The sequence below is a fragment of the Giraffa tippelskirchi genome, chromosome 2, assembly GCF_054371585.1.
Source record: "Giraffa tippelskirchi isolate mGirTip1 chromosome 2, T2T-mGirTip1v1.2.pri, whole genome shotgun sequence".
Classification (NCBI taxonomy): Eukaryota; Metazoa; Chordata; class Mammalia; order Artiodactyla; family Giraffidae; genus Giraffa; species Giraffa tippelskirchi.
The window spans coordinates 143953309-143978439 of NC_137276.1; the positions used below are offsets into that span (position 1 = coordinate 143953309).

A 25131-nucleotide genomic window follows, 5' to 3' on the forward strand; every position below is an offset into this window, starting at 1 on the left:
CTTACCTGGCTATATATTTTACTTTTAATCCTTTTAACAACCCTATGGAAGAGTACTATTACTGTCCTCTTTCACAAAGGGGGAAGTTGAGGCATGGAGCTGTGAAGTAATTTTCTTGAGGCTTCTAGTGAGAGGAAAAACCTGGGTTTAAACTCAGGAATCTGCATCCAGAGCCTATGCTCTTTTTACTGTGGTCCATATAGCCTCAATTCTTCATTCAAGATATAGTTTGAATACTTTCTTATGGATTCATTGAACTGCAACTGATGTCAAGTAACATTTGCAGTCTGTCTCATCCAGTATTTTATAGAGCAAGTTGGTTCTTTGGCTAGGTCTTCACTTCATTCTCTGAGGACAAAAAATCTTCTGTTAATATTGGATTCTCACATGATTTTGGCTACTTGAAAGATATTTTAGCTTGTCAAATTCTATTTGAAGAGAGAGATGAATACCTGTCATTAGTATAGTATATCTTTTCATCTGTGCTATAGAATATATTTTGTACTTTGTCATACTTTAACTTTTAACAATGCATGTTCATGTATGTATATTGAAGAGACTTCGTCTTAAAATACTTTTAAGTTAGATAATTTTATTCTTTCTAGAGGAAATAATACAGGTCTTGGAGCCTGGAAAATTTGCCTACAAAAATCTGACAATGGACACTACCACAATACAGTGTATGACTCTGGGCAAGGTACCTGTCTCAATTTCTCCCCGCAAATGTATACTACTTATCCTAAAAGGATCAAAGCAAAAATTGAATAATTGTGCAGATGTGTATAATTATGCACATATGTAATACACGCTCATTTTCTCTCTCTCATATATGTAGTATCCAATCAAGTGTCTATATGTTTTCCATGTCTTAATGTATATAAATGTTCCCCTTTGTTAATTTAAACAAAGATAAATTGCATTGATATATGAGACAATAGTCTATCTGACTCTAAAAATCAGTTCTTTGCATTGGAAATGTTTCAATCAGAGTATAGTTTTTGCCATTTCTGAAAACAGGCTAGCTGCAGAACTGATAAGTCTGTCTTGTAGTGGTCATAAACGATCAACAGAAATGGAATGATTTTGTTTGACATCTCAATATAAATAAAATATCAAAAGTTCCACTCATTTAATTGTTAACATTAAAGTGTAAATAAGAATCCATCCGTTGGATCGTTGAAAAAGCAAGAGAGCTGCATGAAAACATCTACTTCTGCTTTATTGACTATGCCAAAGCCTTTGACTGTGTGGATCACAACAAACTGTAGAAAATTCTTAAGGAGTTGGGAATACCAGACCAGCTGACCTGCCTCCTGAGAAATCTGTATACATGTCAGGTCAGGAAGCAACAGGTAGAACTGGAAATGGAACAGACTGGTTTCAAATTGGGAAAGAAGTATGTCAGGGCTGTATATTGTCACCCTGCTTACTTATATGCCGAGTACATCATGTGAAATGCCAGGCTGGATGAAGCACAAGCTGGAATCAGGATTGCTGGGAGAAATATCAATAACCTCAGATATGCAGATGACACCACCCTTATGGCAGAAAGCGAAGAAGAATTAAAGAGCCTCTTGATGAAAGTGAAAGAGGAGAGTGGAAAAGTTGGCTTACAGCTCAACATTCAGAAAACTAAGATCATGGCATCTGGTCCCATCACTTCATGGCAAATAGATGGGGAAACAGTGGAAACAGTGACAGATTTTATTTTTTGGGCTCCAAAATCACTGCAGATGGTGACCTCAGCCATGAAATTAAAAGACACTTGCTTCTTGGAAGGAAAGATATGACCAACCTAGAGCATATTAAAAAGCGGAGACATTACTTTGCCAACAAAGGTCCATCTAGTCAAGGCTATGGTTTTTTCAGTGGTCATGTATGGATGTGAGAGTTGGACCATAAAGAAAGCTGAGCGCAGAAGAATTGATGCTTTTGAACTGTGGTGTTGGAGAAGACTCTTGAGAGTCCCTCGGACTGCAAGGAGATCCAACCAGTCCATCCTAAAGGAGATCAGCCCTGGGTGTTCATTGGAAGGACTGATGTTGAAGCTGAAACTCCAATACTTTGGCCACGTCATGCGAAGAGCTGACTCATTTGAAAAGACCCTGATCCTGTGAAAGATTGAAGGTGGGGGGAGAAGTGGACAACAGAGGATGAGATGTTTGGATGGCATCACTGACTCAATGGACTTGAGTTTGAGTAAATTCTGGGAATTAGTGATGGACAGCGAGGTCTGGGGTGCTGCAGTCTATGGGGTCGCAAAGAGTTGGACACAACTGAGTGACAGAACTGAGCTGAAGAATGTAGCCTTTACTTTAAAGGTCAGTTTTGTAGATAAGCTAGTATTGAATAGGAGAGGCACTTTAGAAATTGGCAAATGTATGTTTTAGAAAATAATTCATTAAATTCCAAAGGAACTCTAAATATGAAAATGTCTGGCACAGAATTTGGGGAATAAATGTATTAGCAATTAGGTTTGTTTATTTTCTTTAATGATATGGAACTTCTGTCAGAATGATTATTTCTTTACCCAATGACTTGTATTTAGTGAGGAGTGTTGCTGAGATTTACTCCAGTTTATTTAAGCTCAAAGCTGGTTTTCCTCATACCACCATGCTACCTTGCTGTGCACAATAGACATTATCGTGAAAAAAAAATTTTTTTTTTTCTTCATGAAAATTTAAAGGAAGTTTTCCTAAATTTTAATTAGGAGAAACTAAGCCAATACATGGACTTGCAAGGAGATCCAACCAGTCCATCCTAAAGGAGATCAGTCCTGGGTGTTCATTGGAAAGACTGATGTTAAAGCTGAAACTCTAATACTTTGGCCACCTCATGTGAAGAGTTGACTCATTGGAAAAGACCCTAATGCTGGGAAGGATTGGGGGCAGGAGGAGAAGGGGACGACAGAGGATGAGATGGTTGGATGGCATCACTGACTCGATGGACATGGGTTTGGTTAAACTCCAGGAGTTGGTGATGGACAGGGAGGCCTGGCGTGCTGCGATTCATGGTGTTGCAAAGAGTCGGACGCGACTGAGAGACTCAACTGAACTGAACTGAAGCAAATACATAAAGGAGAACTTGAAAATGGAGCATACGACAATTTTAAAGAATAGCAAAATTTAGATCTTAGAGATGATATTTTTCAAATTATCCTTTCTTTTCCTCTTGATTAACTAAGGAAAACTTTTAAACCCGTATCTTTCTTAAATGACGTAACCAAGAATCATCCAGCATGTCATGCTTTTACAAGTTAAAATTAATTCTGAGCACCAACTTCATAGAATTTTAAAGTATGCAGAGTTGAAAGGGAGAAATAGAGCCTAAGTTAATTAGGCTTTATTATTGTAATTTAAGGGCTTCCCCATAGGGCATCCCTGATAGATCAGCAATAAAGAATCCACCTGCAGTGCAGGAAACTACCTGCAATGCAGGGGATGCAGGTTCGATTCCTAGGTCAGGAAGATCCCCTGGAGAAGGAAATGGCAACCCACTCGAGTATTCTTGCCTGGGAAATCCCATGGATAGAGGAGCCTGGAGGGCTACAGTCTATGGGGTCACAAAGAGCTGGGCATGACTGAGTGAATAAGCACAGCACAGCGCAGTTTTACGAAGGCTCCAATCTAACACTGATCGGAGAGCAGGAATGGGTTATTATAGACAAAGTCAGTCCGTCAATGCATCTACCAAAAATACAGTCATGTTGTGCCTGTGTGTTTACTTTTGCTTCTAATTATAAAAGTAGCACATACTAGCTGAAAAACTCATTATATTGTGAAAATGTAAAGAATAAGAGCAAAATTCTCTCATGATTGCACAATTTAGTGATGGTCACTATTAGCGCCTTTGACTATTTCCTCTGTTTATTCTTAGTAAATATAATCCCCACATGCAGAAGCATGCTGTACACAGAATTCAGCAAGCTACTTGTTCCACTCATTTTTTTTCTGTTTTTGGAAAGCACCTCAGATTTACTCTCTAAATCCCTCGTTTAATTTTCTCCAGTGCCAATTATGGTACTCAGTGTCTCCAGTGCTGATTCTAACTTTGCTGTTGTGTTTTTCAGTTTCAAATCTTTTTTTTTTTTCTTCCTAAAAAAACCCCCCTCACCACAGCCCTCTTTTTTCTATTATTCATCACCATTCTCTCATTTCCTTAATTTGCTGCATTTTTTATATACATCAAATTTTAAATCTTTGAATTCATCATTGGATAGAGAGGAATTTTGGAGTATCTACTATTTACTCATAGGCAGGATATTTGTCTTGGACCCCTTACTGTTCATTTAGGTAGTGGCAAAATTTCTGTAGCTGATATATCCCCTGTTTGGATGAGTCTTGTAAACCAGTGTTCATTTACCTCCTCTGTGGCAGTATCTGCTCTGCCCCCTGACGTGCTAACACTCTCTTCAGCTACCTAGATTTTTCATTTAGTGAACTGCTCGTATTTCTTTAGTTAGATTTAGAGACACTTCTAATAATATTTCCCAGTGTACCTACTTAGTAGTGACATTCAATAAATGTAAACCTACTAACAGATCTAGATATTAAGTTTGAACAAGTTACCTTCAGAATTAACAAAGTTTCTGTGTTTTAATTGACCATAAAGAAAATGATTTTTTTTCTTTCTTTTGTCCTTCTTTAGCCAGTATTTATAAATCTAGACTCAAAGATAAAACTGTTTAGACATAGTAGTGAATTACATGAATTCCCAGTTAATTTATTGATACCTATAAAATGAGATTTTGTGTTACTCTGTGAGACTCCTCAATGGTTTTTCACCTGAATTAGTGCTATTGCAAAAATGCATACTTCTATTAATTTTGCATAAAATTATTTTGGAGGTAATAATTTACTGTTCCTTATCACTGCAGTATTTAAAGATGTTTAAAAGCATATTCTAGAACAATCCTCCCTACTATTTCAAAGAAGTTTGAATTTGAAGGGAATTTGCTCTTTTGACAAATATAATAAAGTGGCTCTTAATCCCCCCTTATATTATGTCAAGCTTATAGCTGGAATCAAGTACTGATTGACTCCTGTGGATGTGGAAATTGTTTTATATCTTTTTGTAGCATGCAGATTGGATTAATATAATTCTCTGTATTCGCCTTCGTCAGAACTCTCATTGTAGAAAATGTGACAGGTTACTGTATTTGATAATAAGTATGATACATGATTCCTACAAGATAGTGAAAATCTCACCAGTTGAAGTCTCTGTATTGGCTTATTATTATGAACTTTTCTTGAATTTTAACTTTGGCTGATGTGTATCCATTGACTCTAATCTTTATACAAAATAGTTCCACTAAAATTTATTTTAGGTAATTATTAGCTCATGAACAGCTTCTGATCTACCCAGAAATGACTGTGGAAAAATATGCAAAATGGCCTAAAATAAGCATTAAATATTTCCCTGACTTTGGTAGGAAAAAGAAATAAATAACAGTATTGTGCTCATTTGAAATTTTAGTCTGAGCTTTCTCCTGTCTGCCCTCTGGTGGGATTACTAATAAGTAACTGGCAAGCTAAAATAATTTAGCTTATAGTGAGAGGATGCAGAAGAAAAGTATAGAGGTAAAATAAAACTCAGTTTGACTTATCTTACTTTAAAACATTGGATATATCATATGTATTACTAACTATGCTGAAAGAAGTAGATTTTGAAGGATGAATGACTTCAATCGCATGAACTAAACAGAAAAAATAATTTAAAACAGACTCAAAGCTACTATTTTCCTTCACTGTGTGTATTTTCCTTCTAGCTACTTGATGACAGAATAGTAGTAGGAAAATTAATTACTTAAATAATTTTCTCTTCCTATAAAAGTGATGATTTGACTTTTCCCTTTTTGGAAAAAAAAAAACTAGTTTTATTTAAGCTAAATTTAAATGAATTCTGATTTATTGGCATCATGTAAATACACAATATTCTTCCAAGGTCTGAAATGTATCACTCATTTAATCATAAAAGTGCATAAAGAAGCTTCATTTTAACACAGTTCCTAAATTATTTACGTTTAAGTGGTTTTTGCTAGAGAGAAGCACTGGTTTTGACTAAGACATTCTTTTAGGAAAAGGTTAACTAATATCTTCTGAAGTAAATTTAGAATTTGAAACAAATGCATCTTTAAATCTTAGTAAAACATCAGTATTTTGTTAAAAATATTTTTATGGTTATAAATTTGTTAATTTACTCAAGTAAAGAAAAAAATGAAATTATGATCTGCTCTCTTTATTTCATAAATTGAAGCTATTTTAATATCAAAAAGAATCTCCAGTTTTAAGAATTGCACCTAATTTTATGAAGCGCTTAATTAAAATTCACTGCATCACTTAATCAACATTTTAATGGCTTCCTAACACTGACTGTATTATATAACTAATGTTTTACAGTCTACCTAAAGTATTAACATTGCATCTTTTTGTAAAGAAATTCTTTCTATCCTGACAAAATTATTTGGTTATTTGCCATGTCAGCAGGATGCCATTTATTTGAGGGAAAATAGTGACATATATTTGGTTTATGATTATCTTTTCTTATTATTGATGTTAAATGCCTTAGTTTATATTCTGTCTAAAACATAGCTATAAAAGTGCTGATCTATAGCCCCAAAGTAGTAGCTTGAACCAGAACAGATTCAATCCATCACTAAAGAAAACCATTTCTTCCTTAGAAACTGGACTAGTGTGGTCTGATACTTAAAATCTTGACTCCAGAAAGCCCCCTGCTTTTGGTGAGGTATTCAGACAAAGATTCCTGGAAGCTAGCCAGGTTTGTGCAGGGCTCAAACCCATTGCTTACGTGTTTGACAGTAACATCTGGTGGCACAGATGCTGAATTCTAGAGAGCCATAATTATTTTGAGAGAAGGGAAAAGTTGTCTTACACAGTTATTATCATGCTCTGACCGCAGGTATTAGAAAGAAGCAATCATTTCGTACTTCCCTGTCAGCATATGTTTTCTCAACTTTGGCGATGAAGTTTCTAGATCATAGACAACAATGAGATTAAGAATCACTATGTGTTTTTAAGCAATTGAAAGGTTTCAAAAGAGCATAAAGGATGTGATGGAAATGTTTCGTTGTCTCCAAGTGCCCGTTCAAAAGCTATTGAGCTAGGTGCCAGAAATTCACAGGCTAGTGTATTCAAAGGAAAGCTGATGACAATAACCTCTCTTGGTTTCACACTCTATCCTGGAGCCACTCATAAATGAGACTGTCAGATTTTATACCAGTGAAAGGAGTTTGTCCTAGCTTTGTTTATCTCGGCTTTTAAGAATCCCCTTGCCCCATTTTTTTCTCTCCCTGAGACCGATTATTATTTAAAAGGATATGACAGGTGCCAGTGCAGCTATATGTTGCTTGTCTTTTAGAAGCAGTGTGTTATACACTGAGTGTACTCACAAATATAATGGTCTGGATTCACTTGGTAACCTTCACCTCCAGGACTCAGAAACTGAGATTTGTCATTTGGTGTCGGAGTAACCAATTTAGATGGCCTGCCTTCACTTGCATCTGTTAGAGTTTAAGGGAACAAGAAATGGTCAGTTTTAAGGAATATAAAAATGGTCAGAGTGGGCATATATAGATTTTACTTCTCTGCTGCTCACTTGGCAAATCTGAATACAAGGCTACCATTCATCAATTTATACATTCTCTGCTTCATCAAATATTAATGATAGCCTGCAATGTATAAAGTATTCTGTAAGCTGCCAGATATACATTAGTGAATGAAACTGACATAATCCCTGCCTTCCTGTAGCTGACAGGTTAGTCATGGGAGTTATAAATTCAAATGCCTTCAGGGACAAGTAAATAAAGAAAATGAGGGAAGCTATGAATAAAAGCTTATAATTAGTGGAGGAGGCAGTGGCTAAAAGAGAGTGAATATTCTACTGGACAGAATTCAAATTCAAAATTTGCTTAAGCAATGAGGCATACCTTAAAAAAAGAGCTGCAATGGGGTCTGAGTGCCTTATGTGGGTCTCTGCTTCTGAGGTTGAACTTGTAGTGGATTAAAGTAGGGATGTCCCAGTGACTGTGAGAACTGTGTCTGCATTAGTAAGCTGCTTTTCCCATTTATCACTTAGCATGTCATCAGCAGTGTGTGATCAGGGACCTGGAGGGGCCAGGAAGAGTTTTCAAGTCCCTGATCCTTGGTAGCTACATTGCATGTGTGTGTGCTAAGTCATTTCAGTTGTGTCCAACTCTTTGCAACCCTATGGACCATAGTGTTCCAGGCTCTTCTATCATTATGTCTGGCTTAATAGGCAGCCACCTTAGAAACTGCTGGCCAGCCATTGCTTGGTGCCCACTGTGAGGAGGCTCAACGGCTGTCTGCTCTTGTTAGATTCAGCAGTTCTGGCTGAGTTGCTTTGTTGGTAGTGGCTTTTCTGCCATAAACCTCCTATAGACTGGGAATTGTCTTTTAATTCACAGCAAATAGTTTCTAAAGGGTGAACTATCCTGAGATTAAGGCGGATGTAGATCTGATTACCTCTAGGTCGGAAATCACCATATATTTTGACTGGGCATCACAGCAAAATAAAAATTAAAGATCAGTAATGAAACTCAACCTAATACAAATTTGTTCCATGACTTGAACCAACAAAATATTACGAATAAAATGTTAGGACGTCTTTGATGGTTTCCCTCTACAATGGTACATGAAAAATTAAGGATATAATATATGGGTACTAATCCCTAGGTAAGATTAAAGAAAACTAAAACTGATACATCAAAAATATTATTTAAAAGTAAAATGAGGATTTGGTAGTGATGGAGAAAATAATATGGACATTCAAACATTTCTACATTATATAAAACTCTAACATGAGGATCTCAGGCAAGGTCTCTCTTTGAGAAGAGATTTTAGAAAGTACCCAAAAGAACCATGAGATTTCATTAATAAATAGATACACATTCACAAGTATCAACTTTCTTCCAGGCTTAAGGTGCAAATACATGCATATCTCTTATTTTTCCAGTTTACTGTTTGTGAATCTGTATGTCTTATTAATAAGAAATATACCACTTACCATTTAAATATCTTTCTGCTGAACTGCCCTAAACTTTACAGATTTATACAATTCAAAAGGTGTCTAGATTTTCTATCAAAATGGGCAGAGACATGGGAACCTGTTCTGCCCACTCTCCATCTGCTGTTGCTTTTCTAGACCATGTCATGTCAGTGTTGAAGACTAGACTGTTCTTCTAACATGGTATTCACTGAGGCATTGAGGCTTCCCTCACCTAGAATCATTTTAAGAGTGCTTTGATTCCATGAAAGGAAAATTGTACCTTCTCAGTCTGGAACAGCACAGGTTGTTCTGTGCTCAGGTCCTCATGGAGGACCCATCTTCATATGTAGCTTTTTTGATTCACTTATGAAGCTTCATCTGTGAGTACCACTCTACCAGATGGTTACTATGTCAGTACTAGATGTAGCCTGCTCTACATCACACACTTAGAACTACTGTTACTGGTGCAGTCTAGTGTTGGAATAGCATTACATTTTAAGGTTTTAAGACAAAAACACTTAAGAGACTCCTCTGTTTAGAGAAGAGATTACCACTCAGTATCTGAAACCAAGAAAGTCAAGTCAAGGGAATACTATGTTGCTCAGCAACCGTTTTGCTGAGCAAAGCAAACTTATGGTTTTATTTACATCATTGGCACATGAATTACAGACTTAGGAGTAGGTTTACAAGGACTTAGAACATTTTTCACTGGAGTGACTCCACTTCTCAGTGACTGACTTTCAGAGGATGAGGCTGTCATTGATTGGTTGGCTTTCAGAGGCTGTTCACTGAAATCAATTGTTTTCAATTAAATTTTTTAAAACCAGTTCTGAAGCTTAGAACATTTAAACTTTTCCTAGTATTTTGGGAATTTTTTTTTGCTCTCATGGGTTTCCCCAACTCATTGAACTTCCCATGCTGATCTTATTGACTCTTCTGAGGGGATTTGCATGAGTTTACTCACAGTGACTCTCTTTTAATGGAGCTTCCAACATAACTTATTTTTATAACAGAGAGTTCCTAGGTGATTACAACATCACATGCCTGTTTTTCTGAGAACTGGAGGATGACTTTAGTGCTTTTAAGGTGATTTTTTTCCTGGTAACTTTATCACTCAGAAAAAATACTATAAAATGTAAATGTTGCTACTGTTGCATTATCCTACTAGACTATGAGGACTCAATCCATTAATTACAAGCATGGAATGGTAAATCATCGGTCTACTCTAGGAAAATAAATTTCCATTCTCATGGGGGCGTCACAGACTGTAATTAAGACCACAGATTTTAAAGGAGTGGTTGTCTGCTATGCGTTTGTTAGTGACCTTCAGAAGCTTAACCTCTCCATGCCTCTTTTCTCATCTGCAAAATTGATGTAAAATATTACTTTGTTATTAAATTATTACTAGGATTAAATGAATTAATATATTCGAAGTGTTTAAAACAGTCCTGGTATGTGATGCTCTAGCAATAGCATGTGTGTATTTAATTTCATTACTAATATCAAAGACTTTTAAAACTGAGTTGTTTTTGCATCTGGGTAGTTGAGAAGAAAGGATAGATGCTTTGCAATTTGTCATCACATTTGTTATATATTTCTCGCTTCTGAAGAACTATGTAGGGTATCTTTGACACCTACACTGTGAAGAATTGAGAATGAAGATAAACAAAATATAACAGAAGGATCAAAGCCCCAGATATCTATTTATCTCTGACAAAAGCCACTGTATGTGTTAGAGAATTCAAAACAACTCACAGTACTTTCCTTACTTCAAATTTCTGTTATTTTAGAGTGAATGTAAGTTCAAAATGAATAAAAGCAACAATAAAGGGAGGGCATGTCAGAAAGGGAATTCAAAGCTTTTGAGTGAAGAGGAGTCCCTCAGATTATGTCATCATGAAGCTATTACAAATTGGGTATATTCACATGGCCTTCAGGATTTTTCAAACCTATCTGAGTCGATGATTCTCAACAGTGGCTACACATTACAAACTCTTCGAGAGATTTCAAAATGTATGATACTCTAGCCTCACCTCACATCTCTAGGGCAGTGAGACCTTGGTATCAGGAATTTTTCAAAGCTCCCCAGAGAGTGCAACAAGGGCAAAGAATAACTAAAGTGTTACAGGTGCACCATGGCTAGTGGGTGCCTGCATTTACCATAGCTGCAGCCATTGCCCCATTGACACCTGCTTCTTTACCAGGTCTCCATCTGCTTCTCTGACCTTTAGCATCTTTGATTCTTTAAGGCTTGAAATGAGATAAATAAACAGAACTAGCTAGTAATGCTGAAGAAGCTGAAGTTGAATGGTTTTATGAAGACCTACAAGACCTTTTAAACCTAACACCCAAAAAGGATGTCCTTTTCATTATAGGGGAATGGGATGCAAAAGTAGGAAGTCAAGAAACACCTGGAGTAATAGGCAAATTTGGCCTTAGAGTACAAAACGAAGCAGGGCAAAGGTTAACAGAGTTTTGCCAAGAGAATGCACTGGTCATAGCAAACACCCTCTTCCAACAACATAAGAGAAGACTCTACACATGGACGTCACCAGATGGTCAACACCAAAATCAGATTGATTATATTCTTTGCACCCAAAAATGAAGAAGCTCTATACAGTCAGTAAAAACAGGACCAGGAGCTGACTGTGGCTCAGATCATCAACTCCTTATTGCGAAATTCAGACTTAAATTGAATAAAGGAGGGAAAACCACTAGACCATTCAGTTCAGTTCAGTTCAGTTCAGTCGCTCAGTCGTGTCTGACTCTTTGTGACCCCATGAATCGCAGCAGGCCAGGCCTCCCTGTCCATCACCAACTCCCAGAGTCTACCCAAACCCATGTTCATCGAGTCGGTGATGCCATCCAGCCATCTCATCTTCTGTTGTGCCCTTCTCCTCCTGCCCCCAATCCTACCCAGCATCAGGGTCTTTTCCAATGAGTCAACTCTTCACATGAGGTGGCCAAAGTATTGGAGTTTCAGCTTCAACATCAGTCCTTCCAATGAACACCCAGGACTGATCTCCTTTAGGGTGGACTGGTTGGATCTCCTTGCAGTCCGAGGGACTCTCAAGAGTCTTCTCCAACACCACAGTTCAAAAGCATCAATTCTTCGGCGCTCAGCTTTCTTCACAGTCCCACTCTCACATCCATACATGACCACTGGAAAAACCATAGCCTTGACTAGATGGACCTTTGTTGGCAAAGTAATGTCTCTGCTTTTTAATATGCTGTCTAGGTTAGTCATAACTTTCCTTCCAAGGAGTAAGCATTTTTTTAATTTCACGGCTGCAGTCACCATCAGCAGTGATTTTGGAGCCCAGAAAAATAAAGTCTGACAGTTTCCACTCTTTCCCCATCCATGTTCTTTATTCTCAGGCAAATCTTGAGATAAATAGTTCTACCACTTCAGTGAAGATACTATTTTAATAATTTCTTGCATGAATGAAGATTATTATCTGAAGATGAGATGTGTGATTAGTGTATATTGAATTACATATAATGCGATCAGTGATTGATTATGCTTACTATTTCCTACATTGCCTTTTTTTTTTTTTGAGCACTATGTTGAAATCACACTCTTCGTTGGCTTTGAAAAGTTTGGAAAAAAAAAGATACTCTAGAAGATGGTGTAATAAATTACTTGGTGTATCCTTGATTTTTGTGTTATATTAAAATGTCTTTCAATGATGAGATACTGAATTACTAAATCTTATCCTTTCTTAAAACACTAAAAGTTTGTAGTAAAAAAATAAAGATGATTTATTCTTCCAAATACTGGCTGTAGGACTTCTGGAACTAGCTCTTACCTAATTTTAACAATTTAGAACTTTTCATGTGATCACATAGCTAGTTGTGTATAGAAAAGCAGAAGAGATATACCTCTATAACTACTGTGGTCAAGTTTAAAAGAAAAGATATTCTAAATTAGTTGATCTGTTACCTCTCACTAGATTATTCAGAGTTCTCTTGTGAGGCAGAATCAATAGGATATACATATATATGTATGTTATATATGTATACACATACATACACACACACATATGTATGTAGAGAAAGAGAAGAGAGACAGAGAGACATTTATTATAAGGATTTGACACATATGGTGATTGAGGCTGAGAAGTCCCATGTCTGCAAGCTGAAAACTGAAAGAGCTGGAGGTATTATTCCAGCCTAAGCTGCAAGACCTGAGAACCAGGGAGTTTGATGGTATAAGTTTTAATCTGAACAAAAGATGGCCCATGTCCCAGTTCAACCTTTCAGAGAGTAAATTCTTTCTTCCTCTGCTTTTTTGTTCTATCAATATTTAAGCCCTCAGTGGATTAGAGGATGCCCACTTACTATGGAGAGGGCAGTCTTCATTCAGCCTGCTAAATCAAATGCTGATCTCCTGTAGAAACATGCTCACAGACATACCCAAAGACAATGGTTAGCCAAAAATTCTGGCTCCCTGTGGCCTGGTCAAATTACCCACCTACCCTGTGTTCAATACAACAGAGTTAATCAAGGTAGGCCTACATAATTTTCTTAATACTATAATGAAGTTTTTTACGTAACAAAGACACTGCTACTAAATGTCACATTTAGCCTCTTTCTTTGTCATTAAAAAAGAGACCTAGAACTTGCTGTCAAAGTATCTATCCTGTATCCTCTGTGAGCACCCTAGAAATTTGGAAAAACTTAGCATCTAGTGAGTGCGAAAAATCATTAAAACACAAAAAATCTAAAACTGAAAAGTCTTTAAACCAAAATCATAAAAATGAACAGACATAGCAGCCTTGGGACTGCATACCTCTATTTGCTATACTTAAATTGATTAATTTGTGCCAGTTTCTAACATCAGAGATTTCTATCACCAGAATGAAAAAAAGATCCTCTACATCTAGGTAAATACAGCGTGGAGTACAGAAGGCAGTATTGTGTAGTTATAAAAGCTGAGGGTTTGAGCTAAATCTTGGTTCAAATCTTGGATCAAATTTTTCATGCTATATAGATCTTTTAATTCTCTAAGCCTGAGCTTAATCATTTGTAAAATGGAGAGAATACCACTTATTAGAGTTATAATTAAATAATATAATACCCATGAATACACTGACATACAGACGACATTGAGCATTAAATGGATTCTATTAATATTTTGATTCTGTGTGAATCTGGAAAACTAACAATTCTGAATTAGTCTAGTTACTATAAGAGACTATGAAGCTCTAAGCTTTATCTGGACATCTATTCTTCCAACCATATTCGTATAGCATGTCACAGTATTAGCTTGCTGGCATGTGGCATTTACACACACACACACACACACACACACACACACAAATATAGCCAAAAATGAAGAGGAACAGAGAGTTATGCCTTAAGTAGGATTCTCCAGTTGACTGCAGTCTTCCCACATTTAACTTGAAGGTTATCTAATATCTCAGTTTTTATCTTTTGGGGTGAATATAATTCAGTGTAAGTCCATGTAGTAATTAACAATTCCCCCCCAAAAAAATAGGATTATCGTTGATTAACATAGAGAATATAGTCTTTCCCTACTTATACATGTGCTGTTTATTTAATTAATCAACATAAAATTTCCCACAAAGTAAAAATTGATAATTCAGCCTAATATCCCACTCATGCATGCACGCTAAGTTGCTTTAGAGTTGTGTCTGACTCTTTGTGACCCCATGACTGTAGCCTGCCAGGCTCCTCTTGCCTGAATTCTCCAGGCAAGAATACTGGAGTGGGTTGCCCTGCCTTCTCCAGGGGATCTTCCTGAGCCAGGGATCAAACTCATGTCTCCTGCAGTTCAGTTCTTGCATTGCTGGCAGATTCTTTACTGCTGAGCCACCAGGGAAGCCCAGTAATCCACTCATAGCAACCACAAAGTTATAAAGAGGTTTGTATGTCCCCCTTAAAAAAATAAGTATTTTATAGAAAAAATGATAATGATCTTTTATCTAAATACCTTAGTTTGGGAATTTTCTTTAGATGTGGAACCAGAATTTAGGTGGAATCATTTATTTCTTCAGTCATCAAAAATCTGTTGTTACCTTACCATATGCAAAATGGATAGCCAATGGAAATTTGCTGTATGGTTCAGGAAACTCAAACAGGGCCTCTGTATCAACCTAGACAAGTGGAATGGGGAGTGAGATGGGAGGAAGTTTCAAAAGAGAGGGAATATATGTATGCCTATGGCTGATTCATGTTGAGGTTTGACAGAAAACAAAAAAATTCTGTAAAGCCATTATCCTTCAATAAAAATAAATAAATTTAAAAAATGTTGTATGCAAGGCACATTCAGCTTTTAGCTGAGCTATCTTTACTGTGTGCTTTTTAGGCACACATCAATAGAGTTAACTGATTTTGTGGCCTCATGATGAGGCCACAAAAGGGAAGGAAAGTCATTCCTAAGTCTCTTTCAAAATAAGGGTAGTCTTCACATCAAGCAGAAGAAACAAAAACACAAACTGCAATGACTGTTGATTGTGGTTTATCATATTCCATTTAACACAAATATTACTCGACCCTGAATTGGTAGATCAATAGATGACACAGTCATTGGGAGCTGAGAACTTGATGCCACAGAGCATTGGTGAGACAAAGAGCTGGGTTGGACCTATCTGAGAACTGGAGGATAGAATTTCCAGATTCCAGGTATGATGGTTAATTTTATGTGTCAGCTTGACTGGGCTACAGGGTGCCCAGGCATTTGGCTAAACATTATTCTAGTGTGTCTTAAGGGCATTTCTGAATGAGATTAACATTTGAATCAATAGACCAAGTAAAGCATATTGTCCTCCAAAGTATAGGTGGGCATCGTCCAGTCAATTAAACACCCAAATAGAACAAAAAGCCTGAGTGAGAGGAAATACCTCCTGCCTGACTGCTTGGGGTCTGACCTTTGGTCATTTCTAACCTTCAGACTGGTAATAAAATTGATACTTCTTGGTTCTTGAGCATGCTGGCTTTAGGATTGGAATTTGCAGCATCAGCTCTCATGGTTCTTAGGCCTTTGGACCCAGACTGGGGATACATAAATCAATTCTCCTGGGTCTTCAACTCTTGACTGCAGATCTTGGGACTCCTGAGCCTCCATAATTGCATGAGGTCATCTTTCATAATCTATTTTCATGTATACACACAGCAGACACTCACCCACACCTGCCCTGTCACTTCTGTTTCCTGGAGAATTCTGACTGATATGCAAGGCTTACCCCCAAAATCTCAAGAGATTTTTTTTTTCCTGAATAGATCAAGAAAGAAATTTGAAATAGAGACGGTATATTTGGCTCTACCAAAACAAATAATTAGAACTGAGAGAGAGAGGATCAGTCACCTGTGAAAAGCTAGAAAAATTAAAAGTTAGTTCCATATTTGACACTGTGTTTTAAATCAGAAGATCCTGGGTAAGCTTCCTGACATTGCCTCTTAGTAACTTCGATGCAGGGAAGTTTGTTCCTTAAGATCTGTTTTCTCATTTATAAAATTAATTTTTGGGACTATGTCACTGGTTCTCATTCCATTAGTATCTCTTAGGAAACTAGTATACACTGAACTCAATTCAGATAATATTTTAAAATCTTTAAATGTTTGTTTTCTTTGGAAATTATTAGAAAAAAATTTCTGATTCTAAATTTTCTGTGGCCTTGTAAAATTGGTGTATTTTTAATCTAGTTTAATCTATATTTGTCTAGTACTCAAATTCTTGGCTTACATAGAATTTATGGCTGCATTTTCTTTGGTTTTACATTGTTCAGTTCACAAATTGCTTGTCCTCTTTATGTTACTTGGTATTTTCATTTCTTTTGTGGTAACTGGGGAAAAAAAGAATGTAAAATTTATGTTAGTATCTTTTTTCACCAAAAAAGACAGACACAGACACACACAAACACACACACACACACACACACACACACATCCACACATACAGCAAATCACATTTCCAGTAGTAGTTGTATATTGGAACAACACAGTATTCCCAATATTATCAAGATCAATATAGAGAGAATTCTAATCACTGTTTGAAATCTGTAAGAATGACTGAAATTGTACCTTAATGGCTAAAAAAATGTAAATCACAAAGAACCTTTCTTTCTGGAACTCTAGCATTTAAGGTATAAATAACAATAGGCTTAACAATGAAGGTTGTTCTACCAAGAAAAGGAAACAAAAGGAGTTTCTAATCAGGAAAATAAAGTTCTTGAAATGATCAGAAAATGTGAATAAAATTAAGTGTGTTTAAAATCACTTCAATTTCTTACTGAATAGCTATCTTGTAAAGATACTACTCAAAAATATTTTTAAAAAGCTGATTAATTGGAACTTTACTGTTAGTGTATTCTATTTTTGAAATAAGTTAATCATAATGAACATATGATTTATTTCATCTGTGAATTTTAATAATTCATTTTCAAAATCAAATAAAGATAAAAGAAAAAGTATGCTAATTTGAGGGTTCAATTTGAATGCCAACAGAAGCATATAAATTCAAGCCAAATTTATTAGCTTAATAAGAATGAATAACCTCAAATGTTTAGATTAATTAATTTTCAATTTTATTTTAAAATATGCAATTAGCTGCAAGTGCAATGAAATATCAGTAATCTATATCTGTAAGATTCTTACAAATATGTAAAATAAGTCTTAATTAAAAGAAAGTCTTGGGCTTCACTGATATAGAGAGTACAACAAAGACTGACTTAGCCAGGGTTACAGAAACATACCTGCAGCTGAAAGTAGCCGATTTGGGTACCGATTATGTCTAGGCCTATAAAGATGCCATGAACAGGAGCTGAAATTTTATCAGAATTGTAGTCAAGTTTAAGAAAGAAGTGACTAGATTTCTCTCTCTCTCTTTATCTGTTAACGCTTGTTTGATAGGAAGTGAAAGAATTTAAAATCTCTCTACTATGTCTAGCCTTTGTAGGATCAGATTCATGAAATGCATCTGGGATAACACTGGCAATTTTTCAGAACCTTTATAGGTAGCACAAAACTGACATAAAGGAAATTCATTTGGTCTTGACTACGTGGGACTACAAGTGACTTACTAGCAGTACCTAAGTTTCTGGAGATGATAGAAATAGTGGAGGGTATAGCAAATTGATTTCTTTTTTTAATTTTTAATTAAGTAATTATTTTCTTAATTTGATAACATTAGCTACCAATTTTGAGTTTATATTTTTTTAAGATTTGCTTTACTAGAGACTAAATATTATATCAATTTGTTATAAAAGGCTTATAAGTTTTATACATTAATGTACATCAGTAGATAAAGTTATATGGTTTTTTGTACATATATCTATATATTCTTTTTGTTTACAAAAGTATAAGCAATATGCAATTGTTAGAAGTAATGGTTAATTTAGATATTTTTGTAATGAAGAGAATTATGATCATGAATAATCTCAAAGTGTTTCAAAGCTGGAAAACATTTCTACCCTTTCAGAAGAGGTAAAATTTTGGAAAAAAATTCATGAAAATTTCGAAATTATTTTTTCCATATTTTTTACCAGGAGGTATCCATAAGATTAATATTTATCCCTGTGGATGAGATTTCTATCAGCAAATTCTTATTTGCATTTTGGGAGAGAATACTTACAATAAAACAAAACAAATTTTGGAATTGCTATTATAGTGGGCTACCTATTGAAAGAAAAATTTATTCATAAACATTTGTTAAGAAGGGAAGGCAGACTTGTTTGAGCAGACTGTCTCACCATCTCAGTAAATATGGGGACCACTGCAATGGGCTTTTGCAGTTGAAGACAGAGATTAGACTTAACTCCAAAAACCAGAAATAGTCATTTATAGACAAGGAAAAGAGTTTGAGTCAATAAATTGAATATTATTAGAGGATACTTCGGTGATCACGTAAATTTTGGCTAAACTGACCCAAAAAGATTCTTCCTGAAGGAAGGCCAAGGTGATCAAGAATCCCCTGGGAAATGGTAGGGGATGAGGAACAAGATGAGATACTGAGGGTGATAATCTACTGAGAATGGGAAGTGATGTGAAAGTCGCTCAGTTGTGTTTGATTCTTTGTGACCACGTGGACTATACAGCCCATGGAATTCTCCAGGTCAGAATACTGGAGTGGGTAGCCTTTCCCCTCTCACTTGCCAACCCAGGGATCGAACCCAGGTCTCCCACAATGCGGGCAGCTTCTTTACCAGCTGAGCCACCAGAGAAGCCCAACTAAGAATGGGGCATCCTGGTTAAACTGACTTCACAGGATTCCTACTAATATTGAACAACACAGAGAGGAATGCAGTAGCTCAAAAGTGAAGGTCTAATTGATAAAGAATTCAGAGGTGCCTGAGACGTTTGGTCATGGAGAGAATCTTTGTCATTTGTTCAATAAATCAGAGTCAAATACAGGCAAGAATTTTATAAAAATGCACATAAAAGCACAGGACTTCAGTTGTACCATAATAACAAAATCATTAATTTTTTCTAGGATCATTTAACTTTAACTTAATTGCAAGATCCTAATGTTCAGACATATTTGTTGTAAAGTGTAACCTGAGTTTTAGGAAAAAGGTTATTAAATTTTCCTTTCTGGTGCTTCTTAACCTAGAAAAGACTATTAAATTTTCCGTTTTTCCTGATTTTTAACCAAGAATTGTCCCCCTAAATTAAATGCTTCAATCTTTCTTTTTGCCTGAGACCACATTTTATTTATCCAAAATGTTTTGTTCCCCTTCCTTCCACCCCAGCCTACTGAAATTTTACATTGCACTATGTTGTGGTGTCTGCATAGATGCTCAAAATGATACAGACTGCAAATCTCATTTTAATGTTTAATGGGCAGTGGAGAAGGATGCATTTTGCCATGTTTATAAAGGTTTCTATTTTCTTCAGCTTTGACTGATTTCATCTCTTTCTCATACATAGTTAATTCAAATTATTTGTGCCTCTGGAGTATATAATATGAGCCCAAAAGTTGCACAACATCCTCATACTGTTTGCAGACTCTCTAAGTGATTCTTGCCAGGAACCAGCACTCAAGAGGAAAGTTAATATTCCAGGGTATTAAAATAGCTTGATTTGATTTCATTTTCAAGGGAAGCTTTGTCAATTAAAGGTGTAAAAGAGGTGTATCTAAAATTTGTATGCTTGATTCTTTGTTGTCTTTTCTCTGTTTAGGCAAACTGAGATACCTATACAGTATTTAAATATTTTAAAATAAAAGATCTGTTTTACTTTTAGAACATATTTCTGACCATATATATATATAAGATCTTGATCTTCAAGCATGCACTGATGTTTACATATGAGTAAACCTAGATGAAATTATATTGCCTGGAACTGACCACTTATTTCTTTTCTCCAGGCTTGAGAAAGGATATCACAGCTAATCTCTGTGATTTGATCATTGTGACCTATATTGTTTCTAGAAAATATCTGAAGTGAACTAGTCTATACTTAGTTCATAGAGGCAGGCAAACCTTCATGTTATGCTTCAGGTATATATGAAATAAAACTCAAGTTACAACTGGAGGATATAGCACAGTAGATTGAAATAGCTGGAAAAACATTTGCTAGTTTTCCAGTTTAAAAAGTTTATCCATGACATGGAGGAAAAATCCAGAATGTGTTTGCTCTTTCTACCTGCTGGTTAGATAAATTTATTTAAAAAAAAAAAATCTATACTCTTTTCAAATGATGAATGGAATATTACTCTGAGACATTTAGGTGAAAAGTTATAAAGTGATTGTTTTCAAATGGAGTTGCTGATTACTCCCCCACAGAGGTTTCTTTTTGTGTACATTGTCTTTGAAATGGTAAGGGGTTAAATAGATTAAGACTTTAAGGTAGATTACATGGATAGGAAAAAATATGGAAATTTAGCTTCAACTGAAATTGGTATAAACAAATAGAAAGAAATAAATGTGAGGATGGAGGAGAACCAGGAATAAGGCTAAAAATGCACATCACAGCATTCTATTCATCTAGTGAGAGTAGGAGAAATGCAAGAGTCTACCTTTCTGCATTAGTTTATTACAATAATGGCTGTCCATACTTGACTTGTTTAGAGAGACCCATGGGTCCTTGGCATTGATATTATTCCTATTATTTTGTAATAATAGGAACTTTGTTATATTCCTGTTATTCCTATTATTTTGTAAATTGATTTATTTTTCAATTCATCTATTTGAGTTCATGTGGTAGGTTACATAGTTCTTTTCCTGTGCTTCATTGCACCTTTTGGTTTGTATAAGCCTCAGGTGAGTATCAGAGGGACAGCTGCTCATGCATTGGGGAAGGAAATTCAACGATTCATGAACCTGCACAGGAAAGAGTGAAGACTGTGTTAGTTCTCAAAGATAGCGCCACTCTCAGTGATGCAGAAATTTGAATGTAAAGCAGGTTCTCTCTTGGCATTTTGCCAGAAACTTCTAGTTTTGTTGAAGACCATAAGGAAAACACTATACAGATTCACTTACTTTACATGGGAAGTTAAAATGATGGCATATCTTACCATTGTGGTGACATTGAAATCTAATCAACATAAGAATCAATCTTAAGTCCATTTCCAAAACATTGCTTTCAAAATAACCTTTTATTGTTCTTCAATTAGCAAACTAAATGTATGTACATTAATATAGCCATGCCAAAAGAAAAAGAACCAATAGTCCAATTTCTCATTCCCTCCTAAAAAGATGTATATGTAACTATTTATATATAATCAACACAAAATGTAAATTTTCTAATTAGTTAACCAGGGTAGGTACCTCTTCATCAAATATGGCTTGTGTTTGATCAAAATTCTATTCCCCTTCTTTCCCTCGAATAATGATAATAAAAGAGAAGAATCTGGGAAACTGAATTTCAATAATAATTTAATTTCTTTAAAATAATTTAATTCCTAAAGAAGAAAAGTATTGATTTTACTATTTACAGCATTTCAAAAGTTTTCCAAAGGGTAAAGAGGTACACAATAGAGAAGTGTATATTAAAAACTGGTGTGTGTATAAGATTCAATAAATATCTGTTATTCTTGATGGAGATATATTAATTGGCAAGAGCTGTAGACATGGTGTGGAGGTGAGAGTATATTGTACCAAATGAAAATGTGTTGATAGAATTAAAAACAAAAATCACAGAAACCTATTTTTTTATAGTTTTAAGAGTTAACAGAGTTTGGGAGTGTCCCCCAAGAAACACTTTTAAAATCACAATGAGCATTTCTAAGGTGTGCCCCAAGTCTGCAAGTCCATCCTGTATAACTAACTCCCTGAATTCCAGCTGAATATCACAGAAAACAACATGTTAGAAGCAGATAAATTGTAGGAAAAGGTGAATAGATGTGCATGTGCTAAATCTGTGAATATCCTATATACTCTCTAATTAGAATCATTTTTTGCCACATACTCTTGCCATTTATGAATTTAGCAAATATTAATTACATATCACTATGGGCCAAGCAGTCCTATAGGAATGGTGAAAATAACAGTCTTTATCTTCTTGGACCTTACACCTGACTTCTAATCTTTTATTACTCAGTTCACATATTACTTCCTCTGTAAGACATTTCTCAATACCCAAGCTTAAATTGATAATTTCTCCCAGTGCTTTCATAGTACAACAAAGAATAGTCAATTGTCATCCTTATAATGTACAGTGTTAGAAATGAGCTCCTTGACAGCAGATTTGTCATATTAATCTTTGAATATTTATTATCTCAGATAGTACATGGCCCCAAATGAATTTTTTATAAATGCTTATACAGTCATTAGTGATTCAACTGATCAATAAATTATAAATTAATCAACAAAGTATCTTTAGCAGAACAAACTGAAAAAATTAATTCATATTGTAAAATTTAAGTTTTAAAGTAGTTATTAAAAAAAAAAAACTTACAATTTTAAAGTAGTTAATAGCTTCCCTGGTAGCTCAGCTAGTAAAGAATCTACCTGCAATGCAGGAGACCCCGGTTTGATACCTGGGTTGGGAAGATGAGCTGGAGAAGGGATAGACAACCCACTCCAATATTTTTGGGCTTCCCTAGTGGCCCAGACGGTAGAGAATCCACCTGCAGTGCAGAAGACCTGGGTTCGATACCTGTGTTGGGAAGATCCCCTGGAGCAGGGCATGGCAACCCACTCCAATATTCTGGCCTGGAGAATTCCATGGACAGAGGAGCCTGGTGGGCTACAGTCCATGGAATCACAAAGAGTTGGACACAACTGAGCGAATTTCACTTCATTTCAAAGTAGTTGTAACTAAATGTTCATGAAACTGTGGAGGTGTATTTGTTTATGTAACAAATTCCAGAATTTGGAAAAGTTATATTAGTGCTAGGACAGTAACACAGCGGTTTTTGTAAAATGTGTAAGATATGGTTTCGACTTACGTCTCTAAAAAGTGTTCTTTGAAATTAATGAGCTTGGGATGTGATGCTAAGGGTATGCCCTAATCTTGTTTACATTTTACAGTGTTCATCATGTTAGGTCCTGCACATCCACCGCTGTGAGGATGCACATTTTAACCTTTCCTGCATTCCTCTCCTGTGATGTACACACACAGGGGAACCTCAGAGTATGCTTAGTGACTTCTTGCCTGGTAAGGCCCTTCACTGTGATGAAGTCACCATCTCCATCCTCTCATTGCTATTTGCTTGAATCTTTCTATTCAATTCTCTTGAACTCAACAGTGTGTGGGCTCAGCACTAGCTTCACAATCTTTCTCCTATTACTGTTTTCTGGCCCTTTTAATATCACCATCTTCAACATTCAGTGGACTTGCCTGTTTTCTTCTTTTCTCTCCTAAAGTTTCAGTTTTTTTACTTCTCTATTTTAGACACACACTGAAATTGTTATATACTGGTATTTTTAACTTTATTGCTTTCAGAATCATAACCTAGAATATCTTACTCCTCAAACAAAACTTACTCAATTTTGTTGAAAACTTCCCTTTCCTCATTCACATAAGCCTATTCTACACACACACACACTCCAAAGTTATTTTACTTTCCCTTGTGCTTCTGATTCTCCTCCCATTTCCCAAAATTTTGCAATGATTTGTCTTTTCATCCTACATTCATTTCCTCTCATTCATTCTTCAGTATGTCTTCTAATTCTGTGCCGGTAGTAGAACAATAATGATTCACTAAATGCCTTCCTATTTGAAAAGTCAGTGGACATTTTTCTGTCTTAATTCTACTGTCTCTCAGTAGCATTTAAAACTCCTAGCAACACTGTCTTAAGAAATTTTTCTTCATTTTTCCACCACTGTTGGTATTCTCTTTAGATTATCTCATCTGTTTCCATGAATTTAGGTGCATTTCTCTGATGACAACTCTAGTATTTACACACCTGTCCTTATCCTCTTCAAAACTCAAGTTCTGTTGTCATAGATACAACCATCCTTTGACCTCTCTAACTCTCTCATAGCATCTCATGTATGTATGAATGAAATAGAACTTTTGATTTCCTCCTCACAGTGTCATAATGCCTATCCGATCTTGCCTATTTTAATGAATGACATCACCTTTCACCTAGCAGCTCAACTTCCAACTCACATCCAATTAATAACTTAATCCTTTCTTTAAAGTCTTCTAAGTATGTTTTGAATCTGCTGCTTTATATTAATATGCTTTTCCACTACTTGGTTAATGGCAGGTAAGCTCTTTTAGTGCTAAAGCTTCCCATCAGGTCCTCTTGTATCCTTCTAATCCAGGGGTCAGCAAACTTTTCTTATAAAAGAACAGAAAATAAATATTTTAGGTTGTGTCAGCCAAATAGTCTGTCTGTTGCAACTTCTCAACTCTGCCATTGTAGTGTGAAAGAGGACACAGGTGATATATAAATGGATATGGTTGTGTTCTAATAAAACTTTATTTATAAAAGAGATGGTGAGCCTCTGCCATGATGCTGCTAGAGGGAATATTCTAAATGCAAATATTATCATGTTACTCCCCTGCTAAACATATGCCTTCAGTGATTTATTGATACTTTCATAATAAAATACAAAAATTTTAGGTAGCTTTCTAAGCACTGAATGTCTTGGCCCTTTCTTACCATTCTTATTTTATCTGAAGTCACATCCTCTAAAATCACCATTTTCATTTAAGTTTCTTATGCATGAGTAGAGTTCAAGACCAGCTAT

The 25131-nt window shown here is 35.7% G+C and overlaps 1 protein-coding gene and 1 long non-coding RNA gene across 3 annotated transcripts in view; one reads left to right on the forward strand and one right to left on the reverse strand.

Annotated features, from left to right (window-relative positions):
* NAALADL2 (N-acetylated alpha-linked acidic dipeptidase like 2) overlaps window positions 1–25131 on the forward strand; it is a 1599429-nt gene that overhangs the window by 805388 nt on the left and 768910 nt on the right. The window lies entirely within an intron of this gene.
* Window positions 4079–24375, reverse strand: LOC145538633 (uncharacterized). Its single transcript, XR_014077108.1, has 4 exons — window positions 24339–24375; window positions 17742–17809; window positions 16733–16832; window positions 4079–7519 (listed from the first exon to the last, which is right to left on the reverse strand). It is a non-coding gene; the product is annotated as an uncharacterized LOC145538633 (long non-coding RNA).